A 16966-nucleotide genomic window follows, 5' to 3' on the forward strand; every position below is an offset into this window, starting at 1 on the left:
CTGAACTGGCAGGGGTCTACAGGTGAGGAAATCCAGGATCCAATTGCACAAGGGGTTATTGAGGCCCAGGTCTTGGAGTTTACTGATTAGTTTTGAGGGGATGATAGTTATTAAATACTGAACCAGATATTAAGCTGAGAAATAATTTATAATCACAACTGATTCTATAATTTTTACCTCATGAGATTGATGAACCCTCTCCTCCTGCAAAGGTTATGCAGCATGGATAGGCATTTTCTTGACTAATGTATATTCACACAGTTATAGCTTCCTATCTACCCTGAAATGATCCACTTGCTCCTAGTCAGTATGCTATCATAAGAAATGTCTCAGAATATGGCAAGAAGGATAATATAGAGTAGATGAAGATGTTTAAGAAACATTTTACTGAAATGTTGCTTACAGATATGCTTGCTATGGAATAGCCACAGAATGTAGATATGAAAAAAGGAAACAAAAGTTTGTTCTTAAACAATTACATATGCCGTAATGCAGGTAGAAGTGATAACTTTGTGTATGTACGTAGACAGCAAAGGGCCTGTGGCTATTAAAACAGGGACGTTGTATTGAATAATCGATTGAATCATAGAGATGTTATCATCTTCATGAGAACTACCCAACGGTCTGTTTGATTGTCATTATTTGTAATGCGAACTGGTCAACACAACTACAGGTCTGAATCGACCTTGTTTAACAAGGCAGGGACACTCTATGCACCAGTGTTCAGGATACCATAAAGGATTTTCAAAAAGCAATCTCTAACCCTGTAAGTGTGATACTGTTCAAATTAAATCTAATTAAATTTAATATTTCAGGCCAAGCATAGAAAATGTTTAAAAGCTTCCTATACTTAAAAAAAGCAAGGTAAGTAGGGAATTGGGAATAATTTATCTAGCCCTCATCATATTTGGTACATGTAATGTAGGAATGATTTACAGAAGATTAAGAAAATATTGCTAATCTTGTAGTCTTACAATGTTGTAGTCTTGTAGTCTTACAATGAACTGTCAACCCGTTAGCAACGGAGTGCTGATGCAAATAAATTGGGCGGCACAGGCCCTTGCAGACACTGCTGGAGTTCTACCCTACTTTTTGTTAATGGAAAGTTTAAGTAAATTGTATTGCAATAAAAAATTAGATAAAACCACAAGGTACAACAGTATTGTAAGTGGATGAAGGATGTGACACAGTAAAAGCCCTCCAGCTTTAAGCTGTAATGTAGCGACCTTCTGAGAGCTGAACCATTTCCTGTTTTCTTTCGTTCATTCATTCTCTGTGTGTGGTAAATGAACTGAAACTGTTTTGACCTGGCTTCTCTTTTCCTGCCAGACGTTACTGTATGTAGGTTCCCTGTTTGTAAATGTTGATTGGCTAATGTAAGGGCAGCACTCTGGGGTTCCCTATGCATATGACTTTTAAAAAGAGGACACAGTATTTTTTAAATTGTATATAGCGCATATGCATGGTTGAGCGAGAGCAGGTGTGGCACGTGTTTGCATGATGTTTAACTACAAAAAAATTATTCTTTAAAAACCTTCAAGAATATGTATCTTTGCTGTGCAGTTTCTTTAGGTTCGCTAACCTTTGACCTCAGCGCTGTTAGTGGAATGTGGATTGAATTTTCTGCTCTTTGTCCTTCCCCTTTTAAAATGAAAAGCAAGTTTTTACTTTGTAATTTTCCATAGTACTAGCTGAAGACTCAAGCTGAGTCCTGGTACTTGGGTTTCCCCTCTTCAAATTGCTTTTCTACCCTGCTACAGCTGATGACGGTCACCTCCAGCTTCAGCAGAAGCCCTCAGTACTTTCTATGTTCTCTGTTGCTGTGTAAAAATTTTCAAGTAAACCATAAAATTGTACAGATCTCGTCAGACAGTAGGAGTGGTCTAGACTGTAATATCTGGCACAGAACAGTGTCTAGCCTGTGTCTTTCAACATGTTACCACCACCCTGGATGATAATGGCTGCTCTCCTCGCCGTGTGTTGTGCTGCTACTCCAGCGCACAGTGGTTAACACAGAAGGATCATTGCTTGGCGGACAGCTATGTTCCCAAAATGGCAATCAAACCAAAGATACACAATGAATAGTTCTATTCTACTCTAAGAGACTTGTCTGAGATTAAGATCTAGCCTTGGATTCCTTAACCCTATACTCGATGCTGTGGAACTTTGTTCTTGTTTCTCGTTATGTTGCACTGGGACAACGTGTTGTCAAACTCTCAAACAATGAAAGATTTGTAATGAATGAGTCCATGACAAATGTACGCCATTGTAAAGCTTGAATACTGCAAAGGATTTACTGACGATAAAGGATAATTTGGGTAAAAAAAAGGAAAAAAAGAAGAAAATATTGCTAATCCAAACATTCAAAGGGGTGCAAGCCTCAGTATATCTAAAATGACAGATATTTCATCCAAAGTTAAACTTTTAAATGCTTGCATTTGTGCTTTTGGGCTGACAGCCAATATTCATGAGGTTTAACTTACATGTTAAAACATCAGCCTGCAAAAGATATAAACCTTCAGCTTTGCTAGAATAAACCTGTACTCATCAAGTGTTTTGGATGTTCTTTTTTCAATAATACTTACAGATGTTATGTGTACAAATGATTTAGGTTCTGTTTCGTTCCAACAATCTACGGCTTAGTTTTGCACTGTGAGCAGAATAAAACATACTCAGTGGCCACTTAATTAGATTCCCCTTGTAAAGTGGTCACTGATTGTATGTTCATGGTCTCTACTGCTGTAGCCCATCCATTTCAAGGCTCAACACGTTGCCTGTTCTGAGATGCCTCTGCACTCGAATGGTGTAACGCATGGCTATTTGAGTTACTGTCGCCTTCCTGTGTCATCTTGAACCAGTCTGGCCATTCTCCTCTGACTTCTCTCATTAACAAGATGTTATCACCCACAGAAATGCCATTCACTGGATGTTTTCTTGTCTCTCACATCAATCTCTGTAAACTCTGGAGCAAGGATTTCCAACCTAGGGTCGACACATACTTACTTAATGGTATTGGTCTATGGTATAAAAAAAGATTGGGAATTGCTGCTCTAGAGACTGTTGTCATTAAAATCCCAAGAGATCAGCAGTTTCAGAAACACTCAAACCACTCTGTCTGGCACCAGCATTCATTCCACAGTCGAAGTCACTTAGATCACAATTCTCCGTCATTCTGATGTCTGACCTAAGCAACAACCAAATTTCTTGACAATGTCTCCATACCTTTACAATGCTGGCACAAGATTGGCTGATTAGATATTTGTATTAATAAGCAGGTGTACAGGTGCACCTAATAAAGTGGCACTGAGTGTATATTGGTCTTACTGGGAGTATGGCACAAATTCACCAGGATCTAAAAAGGTAGATACTATGCACACATGTAATTCCTTGATGAGATAGGGTGATAGAATTTTTGCAAGATAAAATGCTGATAAATTTCTTTCTTGAACAAGCATAAACAAAATTACACCCACCCATTTAAGAGTGAAATCATATAGCACATTCTTCGCAGAATAGCTGATAAAAATCCAAGCAACACCCACAAACTGCTGGAGGAACTCAGCAGGCCAGGCAGAATCTATGGAAAGAGTATCGTTGACGTTTCAGGCCAAGACCTTTCATCAGGACTTAAAAATGCAAACCACCCTTATCTAGAAGTAATGAAAAATGAGATCTGATTAAACGCTGGAATGAGTTTATAAATGTCTTTTCCCAGATGAATTGCTTGTTAGTAAGCTACTGTAATGCAATGAGTAACACTAAAACTAAAAGTAAATATAAGAATCTATTTTGCATGAAGTTTTACAAGGTTCTTTGTCTGGCTCGTGGCGTAGTGGCATCAGCTCCGGACTTTGGAGCGAAGGTTTCGGGTTTGAATCCAGCCGGCTCCCTTGCATGCTTTCCATCTGTGCTAGGTTGAGCATCGAGCGAGCAACTCGGCCTCATAAAAATAAGAAAACCTGCTAAAAAAAACGCCGTCACAATGGAGTCCCGATGACTCCACTCGGAAGTAAGGGCTTTCTTCTCTTCTTCTTGGCTGTGAGGTTAAATTATTTATTAAACTGTTGGAAGCAAAACAAAATGCATAAGTGTAGTCAAATTGAATTAATACTCTGAAGTACAAAACAACAAATATCTTGTCACATGAGTGATGTCAGAATAAGCCTGATTCTGATTCTGATTAGATGAAATAAAGTCACCATTGTAAAATGCAGTGAAGCACAAGAACTAGTCTATGTATAATGGCTGGATAACTGATTTGGCACTCACCAGCCTCATACTCAGTAGGAAAACAAACATCAATATGTCATGCTGTGTACAGTTTGACAAGGCCTTAAAAGGCAGTATTAGTGCTGTACAGGTCTCACTGGCACATACAGAAGATCACGGCTGAATCCTTATACATTCTGATAATGCCAGTGTTAAAGAGACACTGTCGAAAGACTTGCTCATCAAAGCTGATTTTCTCCATTGTCATTAAATTACATTACAGGATGAAGGAGTAAGAATGTCTTTTTTTTTTGAATTACGTTGTTCCACCTTTAATGAACCCTGCAAAATACTTTACAACTTAGAACGTCGAACAGTTCAACACAGTGTAGGCCCTTCAGAGCACAATATTCTGCTTTAATGTACTCCAATATCAATCGAACCATTCCCTCCCACATTGCCCTCAGTTTTCTTTCATCCATGTGCCTATCTAAGAGTCCCTTAAGTGTCCCTAAAGTATCTGCCTCTACCACCACTGCTGGCAGCGTGTTCTAAGTACCTATCACTGTCTATGTTGTCTCTGACATGCACCCTATACTTTCCTCCCAACACCTTAAAGTTATGCCCCCTTGCATTAGTCATTTCCATCCTGGGAAAAAGTCTCTAGCTGTCCACTCAATCTAAGCCACTTATCATCTTGTACACCTCTATCAAGTCACCACTCATCCTCCCTCACACCAAAGAGAAAAAAACACTAGTTCGCTCAACCTATTCTTGTAAGACATGCTCTCTAATCCAGGCATTGACCTGGTAAATCACTGTCTCTAAAACTTCTGCACCTTTCCTATAACGAGGTGACCAGAACTGAACACAATATTCCAAGTGTGGTATAACCAGAGTTTTATAGAGCTGGGACATTACCTCATGGATCTTGAGCTCAATCCCTGACTAATAAAGGCCAACACACTTGTATGCCTTCTTAACCACTCTATCAGCTTGCACTCCAACTTTCAAAGATCTATGAATATGAACCCCAAGATCTCTTTGTTCCTTCACACTGCTAAGGATCCTGCTATTGACCCAGTATCCTGAATTCAGGTTCAACCTTCCAAAACGAATCACTTCACACTTTTACAGATTGAACTCCATCTGCCATTTCTCAACCCAGCTCTGCATCCTATCTAAGTCCCACTGTAAGCTACAACAACCCTCTAAACTTACTAGCCCACACTTCCACTCTCTCGTCCAAGTTACTTACAAAAATATCATTGGTCACGGACCTCCAAGCAGAATGTGCTCCACCTACTACCACCCTCTGCATTCTGTGGGAAAGCCAATCCTGAATCCATACAGCCAAGTTTTCATGGACCCTATGCCTCCTGACTTTCTGACTGAGCCTGCCATGGGGAACCTTATCAAATGCTTTACTAAATTCCACATGCATCACATCCATTGCTCTACCATCACTGATAAGATTTGTCACATCCTCAAAGAATTCAATTGGACTTCTGTGGCACAATCTGCTCCTCACAAAGCTGTGTTGATTATTCCTAATCAGACTATTTTTTTTTTAAAAAGTTTGTAAATCCTATGTCTAAGAATGCTTTCCAATAGCTTGCCCAGCGTTGACATAAGGCTCACTGGTGTGTAATTCACAGGGTTATCCCTTATACCTTTCTTGAACAAAATAATAACATTTTTCAACTCCCAATCCTATGCCAGTAGTCCTGTGGGGTGGTGAGGATACAAAGGTCATCTCCAAAGGTGCATGAATTTTTTTCATCAGTCAGGAGATTAATTACACTTCTTTGACACTTTTAACATTCCACTGCATCCTCATTTCCTCACTGAAGTATCCACTTGAATTATTTTTTCTATTGAGGCTCTTGATGGTACATTCTTATGAATAAAAGACAAGACTGCTAATACCAAATTAAGACAGACCTCTGATCTAAAGCTGATAAAGGAAAATTATATACACATTAATTTTACTTGAAATTTCAAACATTTAAATCGTGCTAATGGTGAGCTACAAGCTTAAACTGATCCAATCCTTAGAATCATGTGTCATAGAAAAGTACAGCACAGGACCATGCCCTTCGACTCATCTAGTCCATGCCGAGCCATTTAAGCTGCCTACTTCCATCAACATGCACCAGGACCATACCATTGCCTCAATATCCCTACCATCCATGTACCTATCCAAACTTCTCTTAAACATTGAAATTGAGCTTACATGCACCACTTGTGTCAGCAACTAGTTCCACATTCTCACAACCTACTGAGGGAAGAAATTTCTCCTGATGTTCCCCTTAAACTTTTCACCTTTCACCCCGATCCCATGACATCTAGTTGCATCCCACCCGACCTCAGTGGAAAACCCTGCAAGTTATAGACCTTCTGATGAAAGTAGTCTGAAAACTTGGTGGAAGTTCTGGGATTTATATACACTGATGATGAAAGAATGGGGATGATTATCAGGGTCAGAATGTTGTTTGGTCAAGGGGAACCTGTTATGTTCCTATTTACATATTGTCATTATCTTTTATTGTAAAGGTTATGAGTTTTAGTGGTGCTTCAGGGCAGCCTAAGCAGTGCACTTCATCGATGGTACATACTGCAGTGCTGAGACTGAGCTGAGACTGAGAGTTTCTGATTGTGGATGGAATGAGATGAATGGGCAGCTTGGCCCTGTATGGTACTGGGTGTCTGGAACATTATTTGAGCTGAGTTTCTCCAGGCAACTGGAAGCACATTCCTGACTTCCTGACTTGTAGCTTGCAGATAGCAGAAAGGATCTAGGATGCCAGGAGGTGAACTATTCATCACAGACTCCAAATGGCGTGTGAAACCAGAGTATTTATACAGCCGCTACATCAATGTCTAGCCAAACGATCACTGAGTGCATGTTTATGATCTTCTGCTACTGTAGTTCATCCGCTTCATGGTTCGGCATGCTGTGGATTCAGACGATCTTCTGCTTGCCGCTGTTGTAGCACATGTCACTTGAGTTACAGTCACCCTCCTGGCAGCTTAAACCAGTCTGGCCATCCCTCGCTCACTAGGAAGGTGTTTTTGCCCACAGGACAGCCGCTCACTGGATTTTTTTGTTTTCGTTTTTCTCTGTACACTCTAGAAACTGGTGTGCGTGAAGATCCCAAGAGATGAGCAATTCTGAGACACTCTAACCACCATGTAAACATAGGTTCCGTGTTTTATTTTGTAAGCACAGAAAACTTTTACATGGAAAGTGCCTGGAATAGTTTTTGTGGAGAAGCAGTGGAGTCAGGTATTTTGGTGGATTTAAGAGGTTTTTAGATAAACACATGAATGTGAAAGGAATGGAGGAATATGGATGAAGATAGGACGAGGACATTAATATAAATTGGCATCAAGATCAACACAATATCATGGGCCAAAAGGGCTGTGCAGTGCTGTACTGTTCTATGCCCTATGAACTTAAATATCTGCAATCATCAGTAAACATTTCCTGTTCTTATTTTATGATGACAAAGGCCACTGGTGAAGCAGCTGCAGATGGTTATTACTAGGTTATTGCCCTGAAGAACTCTTGCTGTGGTGATCTAGAATTAGGATGACTGCTGTCCATCAAACACAGCCACCTTCTATTGTGCAAGGTATGATCACAACCAATGGAAATGTTAATTCTATTTCTCTTTCCTCAGATGCTCTGTAATTGGCCGAGTATTCAATTCCTGTATTATTCCTTTTTATATTTCAGATGTCTACCATCTGTTTTTGATCCTTGTTAATGCTTAACCATTATGCTGGCCCATAGCATTCCGATTCTACAGCTGTTATATTGTTCTTTATTACTGAGTCCAGCACATCTATTCCACCAGCTATCACCCTCAGTCTTCCTCTTTGCCTGATGGATTTCTTGGAATTCTTTGAGAAAATAACAGAAGGGACAAACAAAGGAGAGTCAGCGGAGAGCAAATGGGGAGCATATTCAGAAATCAGAAGTGCAAAGGGATTGTGGAGTCTAGACTGTCAGTTGTAAGGAAAGAAAATGCAATGTTAGCGTTCATTTTGAGAATAAAAAAGCAAAGATGTAATTCTGAGACTTTATAAAGCGTTGGTCAGATGGCACTTGGCATATTGCAAGCAGTTTAGGGTCATTTATCCAAGAGAAGATGCATTGGCATTGGAGAATTTTCAGAGCAGGTCCACAAGAAAAATCCCAGAAATAAAAGGGTTAAAGTTTGAATAGTGTTTTATGGTTCTGGGCCTGTACTTACAGGGTTTAGAAGAATGAAAGAGAATTGCATTGAAACCTATCGAATATTGAAAGGCTGAGATACAGTGGACATGGAGACAATGTTTCCTATAGTGGGGAAGACTAGGACCAGAGGGCACAGCTTCAGAATGCAAGGACATCCCTTTAGAACAGAGATGAGAAGGGTTTTCTTTCACCAGATGGTGGTGAACTTGTGGAATTCATTGCTGCAGATGGCTGTGGACTCCAAGTCTTAATGTATATTTAATATAGAGGTTGATAAATTCTTGATGACTAAGGGTGTCAAAGGTTACAGGAAAAAGTCAGGAGAATGGGGTTAAGGGGGATAATAAAATAGCCATGATGGAATGGCAGAGCAATTTGTGTGGAAGGTGTTTCAATTACATGGGTTTCATGATTATGTAGTTGAACTTCTGTTCTGTGATTGCATTTCTAAAAATATGTGTGTGATGGATCTTTTGAATTTTTTATGAATTCTATTTATTGCAGTGCTGTAGATTTGACATTATTCTTAAGTATTTACAAATAGTTGCAGATAGACTGGATATATAAGAACTACATGAAAGAGACAAGCAACACACATCAAAGTTGCTGGTGAACACAGCAGGCCAGGCAGCCTCTCTAGGAAGAGGTACAGTCAACGTTTCAGGCCGAGGCCCTTCGTCAGGACTAACTGAAGGAAGAGTTAGTAAGAGATTTGAAAGTTGGAGGGGGAGGGGGAGATCCAAAATGATAGGAGAAGACAGGAGGGGGAGGGATGGAGCCAAGAGCTGGACAGGTGATAGGCAAAAGGGATATGAGAGGATCATGGGACAGGAGGTCCGGGAAGAAAGACAAGGAGGGGGGGGACCCAGAGGATGGGCAAGGGGTATATTCAGAGGGACAGAGGGAGAAAAAGGAGAGTGAGAGAAAGAATGTGTGCATAAAAATGAGTAACAGATGGGGTACGAGGGGGAGATGGGGCCTAGCGGAAGTTAGAGAAGTCGATGTTAAGCCTCTTCCGGTGATGCCTACACCGAAGAAGTTTAGATCCTCTCTTCGACGGGAGTTCAGTGAAACCATCTCTCACTGCTCCCCATCTGTAATTTCTTCGGCTCTTCAACTTTTCGACCACACTTTGACTCAGACTCGCTATCACAGCCATATATCCTTTCTTGGAACGTGCCTCCGTCGCCAACTTACTCCAGTTGGCTTTAGGATTCATTTCCAAGCCTCTCAATTTGGACCTTCTGAGGATCCCAGGTACTCACATTTTATTGACTCTGCCTCTCGCCGCTTCTCCATCAAGCTCTGAAGGCGACTCTCTCCGCCATGAGGAGGTACTTGGTGTCCCTATCTCAGACCCTTCCACACCTTCGGGATACTTTCTTCGCCGTCTGTAATGGTCCTACCCGTTATTTCATCCTCCGTTGGATTCACGCCTGCAATCGCCATTTTTCTGACTTTGTCATGTTAGGCAAAGATCGCAAGATCCTACATCTACGGACTCCAGAGCCTGCCGGCCCCGACGCTAGCAGGCATGAACTTCAGATTGCGGCCACTGCCATTGATCTCGGCGGCTCCAACACCTCAGGGCATATTCAAAACCCGGACTCCAGCAACGACCATGGAGACATCCACAGCGATTGCGCAACCACCAACTGCGACGCCAGCCTTGAACTCCAGGCCGGGTCTTTATGTGCTGCTGTTGTGACTCCCGTCTCCCCTTCCCCCACCAATACTCTGCAATCCCGTCTCCCTCAGATCCCATCGTCGGCTCCTGGGTCCTCAGAGGCTCCATCTTCCTCTCACCCCAACCCTCCCCTCTCCATTGACACCCCCAGCCTCCCACCTCCCCGCTCTGATCCCAGCTTTCATCCGTGCCGGGTCTTTACCATCCCCTCCGACCTTCAACTGTCGGAGACAGAACACTCTGTCCTCAGTAAGGGCCTCACCTTTGTCCCCCTTCGCCCACACCTCAGCCAGTTCCGTGTTCGCCACGATGTGGAACTTTTCTTCCGCCGTCTCCGTCTCCGAGCCTACTTCTTTGGCAAGGACTCTTCCACCCCCACCGATGACCCCTTCTCCCGTCTTCAACCCTCCTCTTCTTCATGGACACCCCGCTCTGGTCTTCTGCCTGCTCTGGATCTCTTTATTGTTAACTGCCGACGGGACATCAACCGTCTCGACTTCACCGCACCTTGTCCCCATTCCAACCTCACTCCTTCGGAACGCTCTGCTCTCCACTCCCTCCGCACTAATCCTAACCTTATTATTAAACCCGCCGATAAGGGGGGTGCTGTTGTAGTCTGGCGTACTGACCTCTACTTTGCCGAGGCACAGCAACAACTTGCGGATACCTCCTCTTATTTACCCCTCGATCGTGACCCCACCAAGGAGCACCAGGCCATTGTCTCCCACACCATCACCGACTTTATCCGCTCAGGGAATCTCCCATCCACTGCTACCAACCTTATAGTTCCCACACCCTGAACTTCCCGTTTCTATCTCTAACCCAAGATCCACAAACCTGCCTGTCCTGGCCGACCTATTGTCTCAGCTTGCTCCTGCCCCACCGAACTCATTTCTGCATACCTTGACACTGTTTTATCACCCCTTGTTCAATCCCTTCCGACCTATGTTCATGACACTTCTCACGCTCTTAAACTTTTCGATGATTTTAAGTTCCCTGGCCCCCACCGCTTTACTTTCACCATGGATGTCCAGTCCTTATATACTTCCATCCCCCATCAGGAAGGTCTCAAAGCTCTACGCTTCTTTTTGGATTCCAGACCTAATCAGTTCCCCTCTACCACCACTCTGCTCTGTCTAGCGGAATTAGTCCTTACTCTTAATAATTTCTCCTTTGGCTCCTCCTACTTCCTCCAAACTAAAGGTGTAGCTATGGGCACCCGTATGGGTCCTAGCTATGCCTGCCTTTTTGTTGGGTTTGTGGAACAATCTATGTTCCGTGCCTATTCTGGTATCTGTCCCCCACTTTTCCTTCGCTACATTGACGACTGCATTGGCGCTGCTTCCTGCACGCATGCAGAACTCGTTGACTTTATTAACTTTGCCTCCAACTTTCACCCTGCCCTCAAGTTTATCTGGTCCATTTCCAACACCTTCCTCCCCTTTCTAGATCTTTCTGTCTCTGTCTCTGGAGACAGCTTATCCACTGATGTCTACTATAAGCCTACTGACTCTCACAGCTATCTGGACTATTCCTCTTCTCACCCTGTCTCTTGCAAAAACGCCATCCCCTTCTCGCAATTCCTCCGTCTCCACTGCATCTGCTCTCAGGATGAGGCTTTTCATTCTAGGACGAGGGAGATGTCTTCCTTTTTTAAAGAAAGGGGCTTCCCTTCCTCCACTATCAACTCTGCTCTTAAACGCATCTCCCCCATTTCACGTACATCTGCTCTCACTCCATCCTCCCGCCACCCCACTAGGAATAGGGTTCCCCTGGTCCTCACCTACCACCCCACCAGCCTCCGGGTCCAACATATTATTCTCCGTAACTTCCGCCACCTCAAACGGGATCCCAGCACTAAGCACATCTTTCCCTCCCCCCCTCTCTGCATTCCGCAGGGATCGCTCCCTACACAACTCCCTTGTCCATTCGTCCCCCCCATCCCTACCCACTGATCTCCCTCCTGGCACTTATCCGTGTAAGCGGAACAAGTGCTACACATGCCCTTACACTTCCTCACTTACCACCATTCAGGGCCCCAAACAGTCCTTCCAGGTGAGGCGACACTTCACCTGTGAGTCGACTGGGGTGATATACTGCGTCCGGTGCTCCCGATGTGGCCTTTTATATATCGGCGAGACCCGACGCAGACTGGGACACCGCTTTGCTGAACATCTATGCTCTGTCCGCCAGAGAAAGCAGGATCTCCCAGTGGCCACACATTTTAATTCCACATCCCATTCCCATTCTGACATGTCTACCCACAGCTTCCTCTACTGTAAAGATGAAGCCATACTCAGGTTGGAGGAACAACACCTTATATTCCGTCTAGGTAGCCTCCAACCTGATGGCATGAACATCGACTTCTCTAACTTCCACTAAGGCCCCACCTCCCCCTCGTACCCCATCTGTTACTCATTTTTATCCACGCATTCTTTCTCTCACTCTCCTTTTTCTCCCTCTGTCCCTCTGAATATACCTCTTGCCCATCCTCTGGGTCCCCCCCCCTTGTCTTTCTTCCCGGACCTCCTGTCCCATGATCCTCTCGTATCCCATTTTGCCTATCACCTGTCCAGCTCTTGGCTCTATCCCTCCCCCTCCTGTCTTCTCCTATCATTTTGGATCTCCCCCTCCCCCTCCAACTTTCAAATCCCTTACTCACTCTTCCTTCAGTTAGTCCTGACAAAGGGCCTCGGTCTGAAACGTCGACTGCACCTCTTCCTAGAGGTGCTGCTTGGCCTGCTGCGTTCACCAGCAACTTTTATGTGTGTTGCTTGAATTTCCAGCATCTGCAGAATTTCTGTTGTTTATGAAAGAGACAAGTTATAAAGTAAGTAATTCATCATATAATTTTTTAAATATATAACCTGCTTCATCTGAATCATAGAAACTTTTAAAATGAGCCAACATAGGTTCCACAGATTTGGCTAGAGCTGCTTTCTCCTGAGAATCCCACACCTCCAATAGTATCCAATGTGGGACATCTTTTTGAGAGGAGAATGATCAGAGAGGACACTGGCAATAATAGCCTAAGTCAGGGATCCCAACCTGAGATCCAAGGACCCCTTGCTCAGTGGTATAAAAATATTTGGGAACCCCTAGCCTAAGCCCATTAGTATTCTTGGTTACCCATTGCTTTTCTGCCTGTGCAGCCACTAACTGTGGCATAATGAATTCACTAAACATGCTGTGCATGATATCCTCAGTATCTACAGTGAGTCCATCTGTAGCTCCAGCTGTACAGTGCTGTCAATTATGAGCTGGACACATTTCCTTCTCACATAGTTTCCCATATGTTGTAGCAAGAGCATTCCCTGGATTTGACTTCCTCTGCCATGCTATTGGGACTCTGCTCTTAGTTACCATCCTCTGGTTACATACGAGACGTTTTGTACTTCAATCTATCTACTATAATCTAAATTCCTTGAAAGAGCCAAAGTAAGGTAGAAAATGGACAGCTGTTTGATACTCACCAGTCAGCTGCCTGTGCGTATCATTCCTTTTACTTCAATTAATGAAAGCAGCAAAGAAAGATAGAAATGCCACATGTTGCTGTTCACCAATCCCCCTTCTCACCGATGATCCTCACTCACCAAGCCTGCACTCTGGGAGCCACTGTTCATGGTGATGTGTTCGAATCATTTGCCCTCTCAGAAAAGCAGCCACCAGGAGCTGAACATTGAAGTTCAGATGAAGGGTCTCAACCCAAATATCAGCAGTTCATTTTCCTCCATAGGTGCTGCTTGACCTGTTGAGTTCCTCGAGCATCTTCTTTATTGCACTATTGTGCTTGATGTCAAAAGTACAAATGATTCAGTTCACAGCTAGATCCCTAAGTTGTTACGATAAATGGAAGTGAGCCGTTTTTCATTTTCACATTGGATTTAGAGCCAGGAAGAATACAAGAGCTGCTTCTGCGCCATAGTACGATAGAGCCATGGCCATTATCTGACAACCCAACCCCTCCTGCTCCCCAGTTTCCTGCCACTTACTGTAGGTAAGGGAGTTGATTTAAAGTTGGATTGCTGTCGATGAGGAATCTGCTTTTGGATTGTAGTGCAAATGGTCTTAAGCCTGAATAAAAAGGCTAAGCACCAATATTTAGTGGTCCATGAACTGAGCTCCTCTGATGTGTGCAGGCATTTATCCTTTACCGTCTTTCAGACAAGATATTAGTTTGGAGCCCCATCAACACCAAACAAAGATAGATATTTGTGGCTACATAACAGTTTTCACAGTTTCAGGTCATACCAAAGTGCTGTGCAGCCAGCTAAGTATACTTGGCGATTAGCCACGTCATTTCAGAAACATAGCAGCTAATTTGCACAGATTAAGCTCTCACAATCAGCAAAGTGATAACTAGACCATTACATTGTGATGTTCTATTATATATATATATATAAGTTCATCTAAACAGAATTGCTGTGCTGTTGAATTAGCAAACTAAAAACGGATTTAAATTTCCCCCATCAGACCAAATCTTTGGGATATCTTTTTCTAAAGTGCACATTTCCATTAATTTAATTTCACCCCATTTAATAGATTTTGGTTGCAAGCATGCAAACGTGCCTATGATTTAGTACAGGAACATATTCTGGATATTAAAATATTTGTCCAAATATTTTATGGATGTTTTCAGTCTTATAAAAACATGCTTTTGTGCAGGGAAAAGTAAGAGCAACTAGTGAATCTTGCTATGGACAACATTCTTAATCTATTTCTGTAGAATTGTAAACCTTACTTGGTAATTGATTTTCCCTGAATACTGACCCAACCCTTGCGCTCTTTGAAAATTCACTTTGCAAGTATATTGAGTATTCATATAAAGTCCACTGATTCCCATATATGAACAAAATATTCACTGCCCTTTTACCATTTAAAGCAAGTCCAGATTTTGAACAGAATCTTAATCACATTCATTATTTTGAAAGTGTTTGCACAACTTACCAACAAAAAAATAGAAAATGTGCTAATGAACACAATGAGTCGCCCATGGATCCAATTTTTTCTCTCCAAATTGAAAAATCTTTAAGATCAACTGACACAGTATAACTTTTTTAATGGTCATCATTTTGCACTCCTATACCTTCCATCAATTTGTTGTGGATTGATATTTAAACAATTGCAAGATCATGTATCTTATAACTCATTTTGAATTTATCAGGCAATATATACTCAATATTTGCTTAGTTCTTTGCCAATAAACAAATATATGTCTTTGAATTTAATGCCAGGCATTGACAACGTATGAAATAAAATGTATGCACATTGCTTTGCATGTGCTGCAATTTCTAGCCCATGTTTAAGCAAAATGTGTTACTGCTCTGCTAACATCCAACAGGTGTATGACAAAAACAATGAATTATAAAAGCCTTGAAATGTGTGGTGCTGGTGCTGTAAAAGCTGAATTCCATAGCATTTATACCCTGGGTATATATGTCTATGATAGTAAATTTAAACCTTAACTTATAAATAAACTTGAACTAGTGCCTGGTACCCTGGCAACAGATAGATGCCTTCCATCTGTAGCAGCTGGCAGTGCCAATTCCATTTGAACTACCACACCAAACCTATGGGTACCTGCTGGATGAAAACTGTTGATGCAGCTCCTAAATCTGCTGTGCAGCTCATGTATGCAATGGAAGCTATTTGATAGAGCGCACAATTGGCATGTTGATAAATGGTTCGATATATGCCTCTTCTGGAAAAATCTAGGAGTGTCAGATGTGTGTGCATGCGTGTGTGTGTGTTCTGTATGCTGATGGTTTGGTGATCAGCTGTGGAAGAAGAGGAAGTAGAAGGAATGAAAGAGTGTATGTGCGGCTAAAATGTTGATGTGACTTCTTAGCAAAGTGCAAAAAGGAACGCATGCTTGCTAAGTGTCAGAAACAGAACATGACTGAAAAAAGTAAAAGATCTGCAGAACTACAATGACAGGCCATGACTGATGGTAGTAAATTAATCATTTTATCGAGGAGTGAAGTTTTAAGAATCCACATACACGATAATGTTGATGCAAATGAAAACATTGAACTATTTTCAACTGCATTCAATCAGAAATGCCAAGTGGATGATACCTCCCAGCTTCATTCTGAGGTCACCACCATCTTAGAAGCCAATTTTACAATCAAGTTAATGCACTCCCAGTGATATGAAGAAATAGCTGTGACTGTCGGATACAGCACAGACTACAGGACCTGACAACAGCTCAGCTGCAGTACTGGCAGCCTGTACTCCAGAATTGGTCTGGGCCTACAATTTCAGTGTAGTTAGTGTGAAAAGTTACTTAGAAATGGCATCTTTACAAAACACCTAAAATCATTTTTTTATTTTAGAAAAGGCACTAGCACTATATTTTCTATTGGAGGCAAGACATACTGCACATACTCGTTCAAAGTATTGAGTTTGGCACCCACTTTTCCTGCATAAGAGAGGAAAGTATGTCAGTGTGTTTTGCGTGCATTGTGTTTGCTCAATTTTGTCATCATGATTGACAATGCTTTGAAGCCATAAGGTATCAATACATGTGTTGCAACACTGTTAAATGTGCGCAAGAGGGCAGTTGAGTTCGTGACAGCTGGGTATGGGCTCTGATTAATCAAGATCATTGGGAAATCTGTAAAGGAATGTGGTGCCCTGAATAGTGTCTAAGGCTACTGACGCAGTTGATGAGAGCAGGCATTCTATGACCTTAGTGCACACAGATCTTTAGAGCACATATCTTCAAGGCTGTCTAGATCCACCTTCTTCTGAGCATCAGTCTCTGCAAAGCCTGCAGGACATCTTCCCTTCTTTCCACTCCAGTGTCCAGACACTACGAACTC

Source organism: Mobula birostris, chromosome 19 (assembly GCF_030028105.1).
Source record: "Mobula birostris isolate sMobBir1 chromosome 19, sMobBir1.hap1, whole genome shotgun sequence".
Classification (NCBI taxonomy): Eukaryota; Metazoa; Chordata; class Chondrichthyes; order Myliobatiformes; family Myliobatidae; genus Mobula; species Mobula birostris.